We start from the raw sequence: 12,525 nt of genomic DNA, 5'->3' as shown, positions 1-12,525 counted from the left end.
CGTAGGCCCCTATGGGGTGCATGTAAGCACCTTAGGCCAATCCCACATCGGCCATGCAATGGGGGAGATCTGGGACCTGTTGTAAGGTTGCATGACGAGGACATCATGTGCTTAAGGGGGGGAGAATGTAATACCCCGAGAGCCCAGAGAAGTTAGTATATATCGAGGATAGTGTAAGAAAGGAAACAACACCAACTGGATACCTTTTAGGCTGAATGTTGGCAAAGAACACCCAAGTTAAGCGTGCTTAACCTGGGGATATCCAGGGATGGGTGACCCCCCTGGGAAGTTCGCGTAAGCCCATCAGGGTAAGTTGTTCCGGTCCTTTCTATCGCTCGATCCGGTCGTTACACAAAACCTTGCGGCGAGACCTTGTGGCGAAGGCAAAACCTCGTGGCGAGACCTTGTGGCGGAGGTAAAACCTTGCGGCGAGGCCTTGTGGTGAAGGCAAAACCTCGCAGCGAGACCTGGTGGGGGAGATAAAACTTGACGGTGAGACCTTATAGCGAAGGTAAAATCTTGCAACGAGACCTTGTGGCGAAGGCAAAACCTCGCAACAAGACCTTGTGACGGAGGTAAAACCTTGCGGCGAGTCCTTGTGGCAAAGGCAAAAGCTTGCGGTGAGACCTTGTGGTGAAGGCAAAACCTTGCGGCGAGACCTTGTAGCGGAGGTAAAACCTTGCGGCAAAACCTTGTGACAAAGGTAAAACCTTGCGGCTAGATCTTGTGGCGAAGTGAAACCTTACGGCAAGACCTTGTGGCGAAGGTAAATCCTCACGGTGAGACCTTGTGACGGAGGTAAAACCTTACGGCGAGGCCTTGTGGTGAAGGAAAAACCTCACGGCAAGACCTTGTGGCGGAGGTAAAACCTCGCGGCGAAACCTTGTGGCGAGGGTAAAACCTCGTGGCGAGACCTTGTGGTAAAGGTAAAACCTTGTGGCAAGACCTTGGGGCGGAGGCAAAACCTTGCGGCGAGACCTTGTGGCGGAGGTAAAACCTTGCAACAAGACCTTGTGGTGCAGGCAAAACCTTACGGCGAGACCTTGTGGCGGAGGTGAAACCTTGCGGTGAGACCTTATGGCAAAGGCAAAACCTTGCGACAAGACCTTGCATCAAAGACTTGATTATAGCCACGCACCTCAAATATGGTTCATTCAACAAGCGACATGTGTTAGCACCAAGCATCATTGAGAATTATGCCCTATAAATACCCAGCTACAGGACATTAAAAAGGACTTACAACTTTAGTAAAATCTAAACACTTTGAATGCACCTTTATTATTTTCGTGAATAGTCATTGGGATTCAAGACTGACTTTGGCATCGAAAGGTCTTCGTGGGAGAAGATTCCCTTGAGCCTTCTAACCTATTTTTTTTGGCATCAACAGGGCTGATCACCTTAAAATATATCGCAAGTGTACAGGTCTAACAAGTAATATAATAGTAAGTAAGAATATCGTTCTCACGAGAAAAGATTTCAAATACCAAATTTATAAACTTTCTTTATTATTTAGACAATAAAAATTTTAGATTTAATAAAGAACAGGAAAAAAAATAAATTAATTAGATTAATAAAATAAAATTAATTTGGAAGACAACTTGAATCAAAGAAATAAGTGGATTTTAATAACTAAGGCACATGTATGAATCTAACTATGTAATGCAAATCATAGATTTTTATGCGAATGAATTGGTCAATTGAGTATATGACGACGAAATCTCCTAACGCATCCGTTACCCTATTTCAAGGTTATAACGAGTCTATTCTCATTTAATAACTTCCTATATTTCTATGAAAGTTTAACCAAATGAAAACGCAATACAATTTGTGAAATTCTTAGCATATCGCTAAAAGCTGCACAAAGAAACCGAATTCTATTTCTAGTCGATTTTACTTTATGATGTATGGTACCTATGATGCAATCTCCAAACTATCTCATTTCGGTCTTAAGATTAGGCATCAAATCATGTAAATAGTGGCTAATTATTTACAAGTATTAAATTCAATACCACACAACTCAACATAACCCAAATTATTTAATCACATAAAATTATAAAAAATGCATCATCACAGTTTCGGCCAATACATGTCCTTAGTTCAACAGATTAGTTCATAACAAAATTAATTATAATCCAAAGTAACATTAGGAGCATAAGAGAATTAAGTAAATAAGGAAGAAGAAAAAAATAAATCCCTAGCCCAGATCTGGAATTGGTTCCAGATTTGAGTGTTGAATCTGTGTTGCTCACGTCTTCTTGCTCTGCCTACTTTCGCTGCGTGCACCACTTCCTTCTATTCCTTCCTCCTACCACTCCTTCAATCTCCCTTATTTCATTCCCTTAGCTTTCACTGTGTGCTGCACAACTTCTCTAATTTCGCCGCCTCCCAAGTCTCTGCCCAATCCTTTATGTTATTATGTTATTATTATATATATATGTAGGGTATGGAGTTCCAATTGTATTGCAATTGGACTCCATTTATTATATTAATATACTATTATATACACACAGCCCGAGACTCAAGCACGCCACTTCACACACATATATAATATATAATATATATAATATATAAATAATATAATAGATAATATAATATTTAATATATTATTAATTTTAATTATTTATAATATTTATTTTTTTATTTATATTATAATATTAATTTTATAATATCTTTTTATTTAATTTTTTATATTTTTTATTTTTAATTTTTTTAACTCAAATACCAAATAATATTCTTGTTAAATAACAAAAAAATACTAAAAATTAAATATATGTAAAAGACACTGAAAACATTAAACATTTTATATAAAATATAGATAAAATACTAAAAACACTACTCACTTATGACCAATAAATGTGTGAATAAATTCTCACATTAAATACACCAAACTTGAATTATTGCTTATCCTCAAGTAAAGAAAAGAAATTTTAAACTCAAAACATAAAACATATATTTGGAATCATTCATCACATTCAAATCCTTTGTTATGCCCACATCTAAATCCTCAATCCAAAATGCAATAATAGCAAATAAAGAAAATTAAGCATACTTACATTTTTCAAGTTCAAGAATCTATACAAAATTCTAAACTCAATCATGTTTTATCATGTAACCCACATAATCGAATAGTGCAACAACCATTCTTGCAACCATCATTTCTCACTACTACAAACAAATGTAGCAAAATAGGGTTTCTTTTTCTTTTTTTTCTCAACATCCTCTTTCTTTCTTCTTTTTTTTTTTTTCTACTTAAACGAGTGCATTTTATGCTCCATCTCATTTTTTCTTTTCTTTTTTTTTTTTTTTTTTTTTACTATACGAGTGCATTTTATGCTCCATCTCACTCAATATTATTCACCCTATTTACTTAAACCCTGTTTAGGCCTAGCTCAAAAGGAATAATCACAAGAAAAGCATTGCATTTATCTTTCATGCATAGTCACACAACTCACACAACTTCACAAAGAACATGTACTTCAATGATCTTAGAATCCAAGTATATTTAATCTTGCTTTATAAGATATTGTTCCAAATCAAATACTCAATGTTAAACATAATAAAGAACCCAAATGCAAATCATGATTCAAAATAACAAGTTCTGCTTATTTTATCTTTCATAATTTTTTTTTTTTAGTTTAGGGGTTGGCCAAATATGCACCTGATATAAGTTTTGCAAAAAAATTTAATCTCAAAAACACCCAAGCAAAACAAATAGCAAATATTAACAATTAATAATTCCACCCCCCAAACTTATTTAACACGTTGTCCTCAATGTGAAAGACAAAGAAGAAAGAGAATGAAAAATGAATACTCCCCTGGCCACATAATTGAACACTACGAATACCCATGCCAGTCCAAACTAAATCAGTTTTATTTTCCTTTCTTTTGAACCTACACAACATCACAAGTATGGGTTATTAGTCATATTTATTCAACAAAACTAAAATGAAATAATAAAAACAAAAAGGAAAAAGAGCTTGGGTTGCCTCCCAAGAAGTGTTTGTTTATAGTCATTAGCTTGACTAAGTTTCTATCTTTACGGAGGCTTGAACCTTCTTCTGTCAAAAATTTTGTGTATGCCGGTTGATTGCCTTATTTCTTGAATGTTAGCAACTTTCCATCCAATCCCCTTCTTTTGGTTTCTAAGCACCCTTATCAATTTTTTGTTTTCATGACCTCGTGGCTTGACTTTTGAAGAAGAAGATGACACATCCAAAGGAAACAATTTGTCTCTTTTGAATGGACAACCTTTTTGCTTTTTTCCCAAATAGCCCATGGCTCCAACCTTGTTCGTGGCATTTAAAATTTGTTCCTGATCATCAAAAAAAATTAGCAATGCAATTTTCTGCAGGCTCATCTAATCTCTTTACTAAATCATTAGTGGCATCTATCCTTAAGACTTCTTTTTCATTATCATTAAAATATTTTGTAGCCTTAAACACATTAAAAGTAATTATCTCATCATAAATTCTGAGGCTAAGTGTTCCTTGATGGACATCAATCAAAGCTCTCCCTGTGGCAAGAAAAGGTCTCCCTAAAATTAGAGGCATATCATAATCTTATTCCATATCCAGAACAATGAAGTCAACAGGAAAAATAAATTTATCTACTTTTACCAAAATATCTTCTACTACTCTCATTGGATATTTGATACTTCTATCAGCCAATTGAAGAGAAAAAGTTGTGGGTGTTGGTTCTTTTTGTCTAAGCTTCCTGAAAATAGAAAATGGCATTAAATTAATGCTTGCACCAAGGTCACATAAAACTTTATCAAAATTAATTACACCAATAGTGCAAGGAATAGAAAAGCTCCCTGGATCCTTGAGTTTTGGAGGCAATTTGTTTTGAATCATAGCACTACATTCTTCAGTAAAGGCAATGGTCTTATAATCCTCCATTTTCCTTTTGTTTGACATAATTTCTTTCAAAAATTTTGCATAAGTAGGAATCTGAGCTAAAGCATCTGTAAACGGAATGTTAATGCGCAATTGCTTAAAAACTTCAAGAAATTTTTCAAACTGTTTGTCAACCTTATTTTCTTTAAGCCTTTGAGGAAAATGGATAGGAGGAACATAAGGTTTAACAGGTGGTGTTAGGGATGGTATCTCATTCTACTCATTCTCATCACTAATCTCAACATTATTCTTTTTATGAACATCACCTGTAACATGTTTGCTACTTATCTCACCAAGTTGCTTACGACTTCCCAATGTTACTGCCTTGACTTCTTCTCTTGGATTCACCTCAATTTTGCTAGGCAACTTACCTTGATCTCTCAAATTTATGGCATTTGATATTTGCCCCAATTGAACCTCCAAATTTTTGTTGAAACTGGCCATTTGGTCTACTTTTGCCTCTAGCTTTTCAAATCTATCCGCAGTGGCATTTGCTAACTTTTCAATTGCTAACTCCCAAGATGGCTTACTTTCTGGTTGTTGTTGCATCACTCCTTGAGGTCTGGGTTGAAAACCAGGAGGATTGCTAGGCCTAGACTTACTATTGTCACCCTGATCCCTCCAAGAAAAATTGGGGTGATTTCTCCAACCTGCATTATAGCTGTTAGAATATGGGTTATTTTACTGGTTCTGCATGTTATAATTCGAAATATACTGAGCTTGCTCAACCTGCATACAATCAAAACCCAAGTGAGAATTCTCTTGCCAATCACAATTATTGGTAGAATTGAAATTAGAATAAACAGTATTGACGTTCCCCAACTTACCAAACATTTTTACAAGATTGTCTACCTTGGCATTTAACATATTGATGCCATCAACTTCATACATACTTGAGGCTTTCTTAGGCATACCTCTCTCAGTAGACCATTGATAATTGTTGGAAGCCATTTCTTCAAGTAGCTCATATGTATCCCCTGTAGACTTACCCATTGGTGCACCCCCTGCGGCAACATGTATAGTGATTCTAATTGAATGAGATAGACTATTATAGAATGTCTGCACAATCAACCAATCAGGCAAACCATGGTGTGGACATCGTCTTTGCAATTCTTTAAACCTTTCCCATGCCTCATACAAAGATTCACCATCAAATTGAACAAAACTAATAATATCATTCTGAGTTTAGCAGTCTTACCTTGTCGAAAATACTTACTCAAGAATGCTTGTGATACGACTACCCATGTAGTAAATGAATTTGGAGCTTTGGAATTTAACCACATTTTATCTTTATCTCTCAATGAAAAAGGAAACAACCTAAGTCTGATTGTATCCTCACTGACGCCGTTCATTTTGATGGTGTCGCATATCTTTAAAAAGTTAGTTAAGTGTGCATTAGGATCTTTAGTTGGATTTCCCCCAAACTGCCCTTGCTGAACCATCTGGATGAGTCCTGGTTTGATCTCAAAGTTATTGGCATTGACTGCTAGTCTCAGTATGCTGGCTTGAGCTTCAACTGGGTCTGGCATGGCATAATCACGTAGCAATCTCTGATTCTGATTCTGGTTTAGGTTGTGATTTTCTGCCATGATTGTTACTTGTAGTGTTAATCTCGTCCCTTTCTTTATTGCTCGACAGGTTCTTTCTATCTCTGGATCAAATGGATGAATTTCTCCACGATTTCTTAGTATGCACAACTCAGTCTACAATGTAAAACAAGACAATGTAAGATAGGGAAAAAAATAATAATAATAATAACAAAAAAATAAAATAAAATAAAAATAAATCAAAAAAAATCACAAAAGACAAAGACACTTAAAACAAAAACAAAAAATGTATACAGTCTAAATTAATAATGAAATTTTTTTAATTTGATATTGAAAAATACTTTCCCGGTAACGGCGCCAAAAATTTGATCTCCCTAAAATATACTGCAAGTGTATGGGTCGAACAAGTAATATAATAGTAAGTAAGAATATCGTTCCCACGAGAAAAGATTTCAAATACCAAATTTATAAACTTTCTTTATTATTTAGACAATAAAAATTTCAGATTTAATAAAGAACAGGAAAAAAAATTAATTAGATTAATAAAATAAAATGAATTTGGAAGGCAACTTGAATCAAAGAAATAAGTGGATTTTAATAACTAAGGCACATGTATGAACCTAACTATGCAATGTAAATTATAGATTTTTATGCGAATAAATTGGTCAATTGAGTATATGACGACGAAATCTCCTAACGCATTCGTTACCCTATTTCTAGATTATAACGAGTTTATTCTCATTTGATAACTTCCTATATTTCTATTAATTTTTAACCAAATGAAAACGCAATACAATTTGTGAAATTCCTAGTGTATCGCTAAAAGCCGCACAAAGAAACCGAATTCTATTTCTAGTCGATTTTACTTTATGGTGTATGGTACCTATGATGCAATCCCCAAACTATCTCCTTTCGATCTCAAGATTAGGCATCAAATCATGTAAATAGTGACCAATTATTTACAAGTATTAAATTCAATACCACACAACTCAACATAATCCAAATTATTCAATCACATAAAATTATAAAAAATGCATCATCATAGTTTCGGCCAATACATGTCCTTAGTTCAACAGATTAGTTCATGGTAGAATTAATTAGAATCCAAAGTAACATTAGGAGCATAAGAGAATTAAGTAAATAAGGAAGAAGAAAAAAATAAATCCCCTAGCCCAGATCTGGAATAGGTTCCAGATCTGGGTGTTGAATCTGTGTTGCTCGCATCTTCTTGCTCTCCCTCCTTTCGCTGCGTGCGCCACTTCCTTCTGTTCCTTCCTCCTGCCACTCCTTCTATCCCCCTTATTTCATTCCCTTAGCCTTCATTGTGCGTTGCATAGCTTCTCTAATTCCGTCGCCTCCCAAGTCTTTGCCCAATCCTTTATGTTATTGTTATATATGTATATATATATATATATATGCAGGGTATGGAGTTCCAATTGCATTGCAATTGGACTCCATTTATTATATTAATATACTATTATATACACACACTGCCCCCAGACTCACGCACGCTACTTCACACACACACATATATATAATATATAATATATATTATATATAAATAATATAATAGATAATATATTATTTAATATATTATTAATTTTAATTATTTATAATATTTATTTTTATTTACGTTATAAAATTAATTTCATAATATCTTTTTATTTAATTTTTATATTTTTATATTTTTAATTTTTTTAACTCAAACACCAAATAGTATTCTTGTTAAATAACAAAAAATACTAAAAATTAAATATATGTAAAGGACACTCAAAACATTAAACAATTTTATATAAAATATAGATAAAATACTAAAAACACTACTCACTTATGACCAATAAATATATGAATAAATTCTCACATCAAGGGCCAAATCCTTGGGCGAAACTAGTGGCGAAGGCAAAAGCTTGAAGCGAAACTAAAAGCTTACGGCGAGACCTCGTGGCGGAGGTTAATCCTTGCGGCGAACCTAGTGGCAAAGGAAAAATCTTACAGCGAACCTAGCGGCGAAATTAAAAGTTTGCAGTGAAACCTCGTGGCATAGGTAAAACCTTGTGGTGAGACCTAGCTGCGAAGGCAGAACCTTGTGGTGAGAGCTAGTGGCGAAGCCTTGTGGCGAGAGCTAGTGGCAAAACCTTGTCGCGCAAGAGCTAGTGGTAAAACCTTGTGGCGAAAGAGCTAGTGGCGAAACCTTGTGGAGAGAGCTAGTAGCGAAGTCTTATGGAGAGAGCTAGTGGTGAAGCCTTGTGGCTGAACCTTGTGGCGAGCATCCTAACGATAAACTCCCTTGAAGACAATTTTTCTTATGGAAACCTAACCTCACCCAATAACAAGCTCGAGTGAACCCCATATCATAAATTTTAATTATTGTATTTTAGCAAGAATAATTTGGCTCCGTCTGTGGGAAACGCAACAAAAAGGTCAATCTTAACACAAGATGCCGAGAGGGACAAGATCAGCCGATTGGGTAAACCTGCCTGACCCCGCCCGAGGGAGCGCTCATACTAGGAGAGGAGCCACGAAAGGCCCCCATCAAGTGCACTCTACAGTACCAGAATTTTTTACAGATCACTCTAACAATGGAGTGCGTTCCAGGAACTGTCCTGTGCTAGAATGCAACCATACCACCAGACTAGGGGGCATGGAGCGTTTAGAGCAAGGAGAAGTAAACGTAACTGGATTGAGGAGATATGCGACAGGGCAAGAGAAGCAAGTCCCACATGCAGCACTCGTTAGTCGGGAACAACACTCATTTGGACAGTCTTCAATTCCAAATGGAAACCTCATGGAGACTTCAAGAATAACTCCACCCACAGTCTTACTCTCAAATTATGAACTATTGCGGAAGAATTTTGAGAAGCTGAAACAACAGAATGATGAACAATGAGGAGAATACGAGAAGACTACGGGGAGTCACTGCTTTGTTACATGAACTAATGTCGAACATTCACATCCCTCACATTGGACAAATCAATGCAAGAGGACAACATCGGAGATCCCAATACAACCCTCCAAGGGCCCTTCGACAAGGGATAAGAATCAGAACTCCATGGCGGAATAGCCAAGTCCCGGAAATAACATACTCGAGAAGGAAATATGGCAGAAGGGCAAGAAAAGCTCCTATGTACAAAGAGACAGTAGAAAACACCCACTCAAGAATCCCTTATAACCCATCTCGTTGCCAAAATGAAGCGGAACAAGAAACACTCAACGTGTTTGACATTAAACACCTCATAAAAGAGGTGCTAGAACAAAAGCAGGTAATGATCATACCAAAGGTAACTCCCTCGAAAGGGTTCCCTCTATCTGAGGAACTCCAAAGGCGACCAGTGCAACCAGGGTTCGAACTACCACACTTTTCGATATACTTGGGAATGGAGGACCCCAAGAAGCACTTACAACATTTTGTCGTAGTAGCCGTGTTACATGGATGGAATGAGGTCACGAGGTGTAGGGCTTTCCCACTCTCCCTGGTAGGACAAGCTCAACAGTGGTTCATTGAATTACGAGAAGGACATATATGATCATTCGAACAGTTTAACAAAGAATTCCTAAATGCATTCTCCATCTATCTCCCGAGGAAGAAGAGTGTAATATATCTAATGAGTTTACAGTAGAAGCTAAATGAATCCCTGAAACAATACACTGAGTGATTTAGAGTCACGATGTAATATCCTAGTATTTTGAGAATAATAATAATTAATTTTGTATTTAAAATATTTTTAACATCAATTAGAGATTATAATTGAAAAACAAATTAATGGGTTTAGAGTTAGTGAGCTAAGTTGGAAAAATAAAGACTAAGTAAATGGGCTTAGAGTTAGTGGGCTAAATTGGAAAGATAAAGACTAAGTAAATGGGCTTAGAGTTAGTTGGCTAAGTTGAAAAAAATAAAAGGCTAAGTAAATGGGCTAATTAGTAGGCTAAGAAAATAGGTTTAAAATTAATGAATTAAATAAAAGAATAATCTATTTAGAAGAGGATTTAGTAAAAAATAATTAAGGTGACAAAATAATTAAATATTGTAGGTAAAATAATTGAGAAATGTTGGAGACAAAGTAGGGTGTGGACAAATAATTAAAGATTATGAGTGAGATTTAGTGGAAAATAATTAAAAAAGATGACAAAATAATTAACGATGATGGGTGAAATAATTGAGAAATGTGGGAGACAAATTAAGGTGTGGACAAATAATCAAAGATAATGAGTGAAATAATTAAGAAATGTTGGAGACAAAGTAGGGTGTGGACAAATAATTAAAGATTATGAGTGAGATTTAGTGGAAAATAATTAAGAAAGATGATAAAATAATTAAAGATGATGGGTGAAATAATTGAGAAATGTGGGAGACAAATTAAGGTGTGAACAAATAATCAAAGATAATGAGTGAAATAATTAGGAAATGTTGGAGACAAAGTAGGGTGTGGACAAATAATTAAAGATTATGAGTGAGATTTAGTGAAAAATAATTAAGAAAGATGACAAAATAATTAAAGATGATGAGTGAAATAATTGAGAAATGTGGGAGACAAAGTAAGGTGTGGACAAATAATAAAAAATAATAGGTGAAATAATTGAGAAATGTGGGAGACAAAGTAAGGTGTGGATAAATAATTAAGGATTTTTAGTGAGATTTAGTGAAAAATAATTAAGAAATGTGACAAAATAATTAAAGATAGTGGGTTACTACAATTATGTTAAGCTTAATTCAACCTTCTATAAATAGAGGAAACTTGAAAGGTTTGAGAACTTAAATTAGAAGAAGAAAGGTTGAAAGAAAGATTTGAAAGTGAGAAAGAGATTTGAAAAAGAGGAAGAAGAAAAAAAAAATAGAGAGAGAGAGAGAGAGAGAGAGAAATACCAAAAAATTCCTTAAAAAAATCCTATAGGCTGGATTTAATAGTTTGTGTGAAAATTTGTAGTTGAAGGCGTTGTTGGATGCGCAAATCAAGACTTCGTCGCAATATAAAAGAATACCAAATCGCTCCGCGAGAAGCTGAGTTGTCTTAAAAAATTTCTTGAAAAATTTCAAAATTATGAGAATGATATTTTAGAATTTTTTATGACGAAATTGGAAGAGAAATGTATGGTTGGTATTTATTATGAATTTTTGAGGCAATAGATGCTTGAAAATCAAAGAGAAAATGAGAAATAAATAGAATATGGATTCTAAAAATTATGAAGAAATTTATGGGGCTTAGGAATATTGTTTTAGGAATTATTGTGAAGAGAAATTGAGAAATTTTTTTGAGAAGCTATTTATTTCATAATCTGGAGGAAATAATAGAAGAAAATAGGAGAAATTAGGAAAATTAGAGAAAATTATAAATCTAATTTTCTTAAGTAATTATGATGCCCAAGATATGTCAAGGTTCATAATTGAGTATGATTGGAAGTCTGACACGAATTTTGAGGCAAAATTATGTCAGGGACAAAATTATCTTTTTGCAAGGTAAGTGGTACTTCCCAACTGAATTTAGTTTTATAAAAATACTTGGTTTGTAAGTGGTTCGATCCAAAACCTGATTTTACGTAAATGATTTTATCATGTTGTCATGCCTTGATGTGAGTATGTCATGTAGATTGCATTTACATGTTTGATTTATGAAATATGCATATGAGCATGATGAGATTCACGGTTATACGTTGCATAGGTTTAGGATTAGGTACTGGCTCCGTTACTTTGCCAAGGGTGCACCCATACACCTCGGTTTGGCAGGGAGACTGGAAAAATGGCGAGTAATCTTAAGGTGCAATCGACCCAAACATGAGAGTTATGATGTTATGTGCATTGCATACATACATGAGCATTAAATGTTTTGTATCCTTATCATCTAACCTAGGCTTTGCCCCTAGAATATTCAAACATTCCAGATGAAGATAATAGCAGAAACGAGGATGAATGAGGCATGTAATGGCACTTAGCAAAGTGCATGATGAGTTGTATGATCAGTTGAACGTATGTTATGTTGTTCATATTTTTAAGTTCTGCTACTTCGAATTTTGAACATTTTGAGAAATAATGATGTAGAACCCTATTTAGGGTTAATGTTAGTTGAGAACTTATGTTATGTATTAAGTCA

General features: G+C 34.9%; 1 non-coding gene across 1 annotated transcript; it reads left to right on the top strand.

Annotated features, from left to right (window-relative positions):
- Positions 1-5,976: 5,976 nt before the first annotated feature.
- Positions 5,977-6,082, top strand: LOC127789363 (small nucleolar RNA R71). The gene has a single exon (XR_008020540.1). It is a non-coding gene; the product is annotated as a small nucleolar RNA R71 (small nucleolar RNA).
- Positions 6,083-12,525: the final 6,443 nt, after the last annotated feature.

Source organism: Diospyros lotus, chromosome 13 (assembly GCF_014633365.1).
Source record: "Diospyros lotus cultivar Yz01 chromosome 13, ASM1463336v1, whole genome shotgun sequence".
Taxonomy (NCBI): domain Eukaryota; kingdom Viridiplantae; phylum Streptophyta; class Magnoliopsida; order Ericales; family Ebenaceae; genus Diospyros; species Diospyros lotus.
The sequence above is the reverse complement of the archived record's forward strand: the minus strand, read 5'-3'. Positions and strand labels throughout refer to the sequence as shown.